The sequence below is a fragment of the Sylvia atricapilla genome, chromosome 27, assembly GCF_009819655.1.
Source record: "Sylvia atricapilla isolate bSylAtr1 chromosome 27, bSylAtr1.pri, whole genome shotgun sequence".
Classification (NCBI taxonomy): domain Eukaryota; kingdom Metazoa; phylum Chordata; class Aves; order Passeriformes; family Sylviidae; genus Sylvia; species Sylvia atricapilla.
Window position 1 is genome coordinate 2,854,008 of NC_089166.1, and position 6,000 is coordinate 2,860,007.

General features: G+C 43.8%; 1 pseudogene; it reads left to right on the forward strand.

Annotated features, from left to right (window-relative positions):
• The first annotated feature begins 2,653 nt into the window (after nt 1-2,653).
• Nucleotides 2,654-3,414, forward strand: LOC136372241 (feather keratin Cos1-2-like; annotated as a pseudogene).
• Nucleotides 3,415-6,000: the final 2,586 nt, after the last annotated feature.

Below are 6,000 nucleotides of genomic sequence, written 5' to 3' on the forward strand. Positions count from 1 at the left end.
TTGAAAGACACATCACACTCTAAAATGCATTCTAAATCAACAGAAAGGGGAAGTGGCCCAAGCAATGCCTCAGATGAGGTTGTGCAAAGCTCTCTATATTTTTAATTCTTTGAATAGCTCATTTGCAGAACCAAATCATCCAGGTTTTAGGCACTTTTCAAAAAGACCACAGAAAGTGTGGTATTTGAAAAGTGAAAGAAAATCCTCCAGTTTTAATTAGAAACCCTGAGACAGGACAAATTGAAGGACCATTTTGGCTAATAACCTGAGGCAAAGGGTATACTTGTGTTTCTACAGGTGCAGGACCTAAGTGGTTTCCAGCAAAAGAACGTGAAACCTTATCAAGCACAGGAACGCACTAGCAATTTCACGAGCAGGGAAACGAGCACACAGACATGAGCTGCATGGCTCATTCTCTGTTCAACTTGCAAAAACTACAAACCTTGGGGTTTATGTTGATGTTTAGACTCTGAAAATCATTGGTATCATAGAGCTCTTTTGGCAAAAGCATGGTGTCCATCATGTTAAAAAGAATCCCAAGATATCCAAATTAGTAAAATTGAGAGTTAACAGGACAGCTTAATGCCTTATGGTTGGCCAGTCCCTCAACAAATTTGGGAAAATATAAAAGCAAAAAGTGCTAAAATATTTGCTTGAAAATTGAAATATATGGGAAAGCCTTTTGCCAAAAAATAGCTGAACAAGAACATGGAGTTTGATCAAATGATATATTGGTGCTTTTTAGTTTTGTTTGCTTGCTTTTGCAGTGTAAATATGCCTGTAGATCAACCAAAAATGAATGTTTGGGTTGCTTTAGCCAAGTCATCAGGCTCAGACACCATATGCTTGACAATTTGAACCCAGACAAACCATTTGCAACCTGTTTGGTCAGTGTGCCAGTGCCAGCCAAGGAGTGGGCGATACCCAACCTTGACAATTATTGAGGCTGTCAACGAGACAGATCCCATAATTGATTGGCATGACCTTCTTTAAGCACCTTCGGAACCTCAAGAATTGGAAATTCTTGGTTTTTTGACAATGGAATTTTGTGCTGAGTTTCAGTATTAGGGAGATCCACAATTAAATGTTACTCCTCATCATTCTGTGTACAGAAACACGACTTTTTGGTGCAAATGCATTACCCCTGTGCCCCCTCGGGGTAAGACTGCTGATCTTTATTAGCTTCCATGGCAATTGCCAAAAGGATATTGGCTCATTTGTGGAGATAGAGCCTGGCAAGGCATTCTCTCAAAAACTAAAGGTGACCCATGTAGCATTGGACAGCTCACTGTGATAGCACCTAGTGTTAAAAAAGCCATCAAGAGAAAACAGAGGAAAAAGATTTGCCCATCATTCTGAAGAAAACTGTAATAGCAATTTTAAAGCCTAGGGCCCTGCAAAACATGTTACATCAGGTTTATTTGTACCCCAACCTTCCTCAGCAATGTCATTGAAACAATTAGACAGATTGGGGTGTTGGTTGAGCAAAGAAGTCAATGCTACTTCCATTGTAATTAGTGATAAGATGTTAGTGCTGTCAGACATGCGACCCTACAGAACAGAGCAGCCATCAATTTTCTTTTACTATCACATGAGCATGGTTGTGAGAATTTGAAGGATTGTGTTGCATGAATTTGTCTGACCATTCAGAGTCCATCCACAAATAGCTTCAAAACATGACAGATTTGGCAAATCAAATTAAAACAGATGATGGATCATGATTAGACGATTTGTTGGAAGGATGGAGCTTTGCACCTTGTCTAAAGGAGCCTTGTGAAATGGGCTTATATGTATTGATTGTTATAGTGGCAATACTTGCGATAGTGCCTTGTGTGTTTCACTGTCTATGGCAAATGATGAATAAGGCCATCGTTTGGCATTTCTACTTAAACATGAAGCAAAAAATGGAGGGTGCAGGAGGCAGAGGCTGCATTTCAATTCTCTGAACACTTCTCCGCAAGGTTGAAGACAGCACCATTAAGCTGTAAATTGTCTCCTTCTGGCAAGGGCAGCTGGCAACACTGTGGGAATCAAGGACACAAGAGGGGAGAGTCCCCCACCATGATCTTCACATAATTTCAGAACAAAGGTCTCACAAGCCCACACTGACATATGTGCTAAGTATGGGACCTTTACACTGGCAGAACAGACTTAAGCGCACCACAGAAGGACAGAGGACCTAGAGAGAGCACACAGATGGGATGTCAATGAGACTGCACGATTTTTCTGAGTACTTTTAGTACAGCAGTACGGTCAAACTGTCCCAGAAGAAGTCCATCTGACTATAAAACAGAGTGCTGGTCACAGAGTAATGAAAGAAGCAAAAGATAAAATATGTCGTGTTTCATGCAGACCTTGGGTATGTGTACAAGGAGCATGAGAGCAGGGTTGATTTCTGGCCACTGGAGGAGTCCTGAGGAATGACACAGGTACAAATCACCTGCTCACATGGGATACCAACAACCCTTGATCTTAACCTTCTTTGTCCACTGATGTCTTTCTGCCCCGAAATCCTTGATGCTCTCATCCTGGCACTTTGAGAAATGACCCTTCATATAGGAAAACACGTGGCAGAAGCCAGGAAATGAAAAGGCAGCAGTGCAGGAAACCAGAACACACCCCATTCCATTAGATGGGATAGTTTGTATTTGACATGAGCTGGTCAGAAAATTATGACTTCCACTAAGGTGCCTCTGGGCTGGGAAGGGCAGGACTGCTATAAAAGGCAGCCCAAGTCTCTGCTCCCTCAGCCACTTCTCTCATCTCCTTCTCAGGAATCAGGTGAGTTGGAAGCCTCTTCTCCTCCTCCTCCTGCTGCTTCAAGAGCAGCTGTTTCCTGGCTGTGGGTCTCAGCTGAGAGGGGTCGTCATAGCACAGAGCTGGGGGCTGCTTGTGCTGGGAGAGGGCAGGAGAGAGTAGGGCTTGTGCAGACAGAGAAAGAGAGGCTGGGACTTGGCAGAGGTGGCTGCTGGGCTTTGAGCTGGGCAGTGCAATGTGGGCCAGGAGGTGCCTTGGCTGCAGGGTAGTTGGTGGTAGCGCTATTTCTCATGTGTCTCTACTTTCTGTTTCTCCTTGCCTTCACAGGTGCACCTGTGAGCCCCAGCCATGTCCTGCTGCAGACCCTGTGACCCTTGCTGCCAGCCCTGCGGCCCCACCCCACTGGCCAACAGCTGCAATGAGTGCTGTGTCAGGCAGTGCCAGGACTCCCATGTGGCCATCCAGCCCTCAGCCGTGGTGGTGACCCTGCCCGGCCCCATCCTCAGCTCCTTCCCACAGAACACTGCCGTGGGATCCTCCACCTCTGCTGCTGTGGGTAATATCCTCAGCTGTGGTGGAGTGCCCATCAACTCAGGAGGCTTTGACATCTCCTGCATCACCAACTGCTTTGGTGGCAACAGATGTCGTCCCTGCTAAAGATGCTGCTGGCGTTGTCCTCAGGCAAGAATCTCCAAGAGCTCAGAACATGATTCTGGGCAGAACATGATTCTGGGCAAGAGACAGAGCTTCTGGACATTCTATTTACAGCTTTAGGATGATGTTTCTTTCTCCTGTTATTTCATCTTTTTTCTATGCTGTCCATGTGTCCCCTGGTCAGCCCAGGGGCATCTGTTTGCCTCCCTTCCTCTTTAGGGCAGGCACATGGACACCCTGCAGGAGCTCCACTGCATCGCAGGGGCTGCTCCTTGTGCTCTCTGTGAGCCATGTCCTTTTCTTTAGACTGAATAAAATACTTTTGCATCCAAGCCATGGCTTCTGAGTCATCCTTAATTTTCTGGCAAACCTTCCATATTGCTTTGGGAATATTGTGGAGGAAGAAGAGGGTTCAGCTCCCCTGAAGCTGACAAAGTCATCCCTGGCTATTTAAAAGCCAGAGGTCATCAGGAAGACCATGAGTCCAAAGTTTGGCAACAGCTGTGAAGGGAAAAAGCAATGTCTGGGCACAACCTATAACCTCACCTCTTCCTACTCCTGCCCTCCATTACCTCATCTGCAGTCCAAGGCCTGCATACAGGAGCATGGGTAGATGAGATACATCCCCTCAGCACAGGCAGGACTCAGCTGATATCCAGACATGCAGGGCTGAGGTAATTTGCAAGTTTGCTATCAGCCATACTCAGGCTAATGCAGTGGTAAATTACTTCCATCTGAATTTGTGCAAATATCTTATGGCTTTATTATAAATTTGTAACATTTCTTGTATGTATGAATGTATGTAATCTGTCCGTCAAGTTCTTCCTGGATGAGGCCTTTAATCAAACCAGTGCCCCCTGCTGCTGGGTCAACCTTTGGTTGACAGTCCATGCTCACTTTGTGACCTCATTCCTGTGTTTGCATAGTCCTAAGTTGTGCTTGTCTCCCAGGAGAGAGAACAAGGATGTTTGTTGCAAAAATGGGCTGCCTACCTCTGTGCAGCCCCTTCTTCAGCCACAGACTGTTTCTCCTCACAATGCCTTCTTACTAACAGTCCTTGGTTGGCTCCATGGTTATCTGATTGTTGGTTTTGAGACACCTTATCATCTGGACTTCTGCACCACCTGTGGCTCAATCAGTATGGATTTGGACTGAAAAAGGACAAGTAAGGAAAGAGAGAGAGAAAGGGGGAAACCATATAAGCTATTTCTGAATTTGGGGTTAATATCTTTAAAATCCCCCACATTTTGATATACAATCTTATTACGAAAATAAAATGCAAAAAATGTTAACGTCAGAAGGACAAGAACTTCAGTTGCTCTTGGTGGCCATCCAAATAAAATTTCCCGATAGTGATGTTCCCTGTCTTTAATTAAATCATAACAATTGTTAATATGTAAGAGGAGCTGAATAACTAAAATCACATTCCATAATGTCAACAAAGTTACAAGCACAAATATTAGGGTACTAGTATGTACAATGATGTTGTCTACAAATACAAAATCATGAGGGATTCTCACACAAGCACATCCATTCCATCAGGCCCATTCTCTGTGCTGTAAAGACTAGAGTACATCTCCATTAGGGTTTAATCCTGACACAATGATTTGGTATATGGTATATACTGAAGCACCATGTACTGTTACAATAAAAACTGTGGTTTATGGTACCTGGGGTCATAAAGGAAAATTGATAGTTGCTACTAGTATCTAGTTGCTAGGAGTGGAATTCCTTTTTGCAGTATCCCTGGTTACCTTTTGAATGCCACCTTCCTTTGTAATTGCTGCCCCAGTAAATTGCACCCACAAGAGAGGTGTGTGTGTAGTGCAGAATGCACATGGCTACCATATTGATTAGCATAAAATAAAGAAGCAAGAGTTTCAATCCTGTGGGTTGAATTTGTTAATGTGTGAACCAAATTTGGCTGCTGCTGGCAATGATTGCTTCTACAAAAATGATAAACAGGTCTTTGATAAGTAACTCAATCTTCAGTGGAATGTACTGGCACAATTCCCGGTAATGTTCCTGGAAAGATAAAGCACTGCAAGTCTCAGCAGAGCTGGCCCAGACAGGTTATCCTTAGTTGCTCAAGGTGTATAACAGCTTGGAGTAATGACAAAAGTACCTTTTCCTATTCAGAGTATCTCTGTTTTGTCTCTTTAAATGCAGTTAAGTCGAGAAATAATAAAAATGTCTTTGGTCCATCAGCGCCAGTTTTGCCATGACATTCCTCATTCGTAATCTCAACTTCTAGTTGATGAACTTCTTGCCACACTACTGTTGCTGCTTCCCCCACTTTTGCAGAGGGAGTGGTGGTGTCTCCTGCACTTAGAATATTACATAATTGCATGTCCAGAGAAAGTGAGACTGTCTGTAAATGTTTGGCAATCACAGCCTGTACAGTCTTGCAGAAATGTTTATACCCATGTGAGACTCTGATAAATGTGTATTGTCTATCCTTCCAGGCAAGTGCAAATTGAGCCTTGTCATGTTCCTGGCATGGAATCAGAAAAAACATTTTTTTTACATCCAGGGTTGCTATACTAGAGTGGTAGGCTCTCTAAATTTGAGTTACTAGTTCTGCAGAAT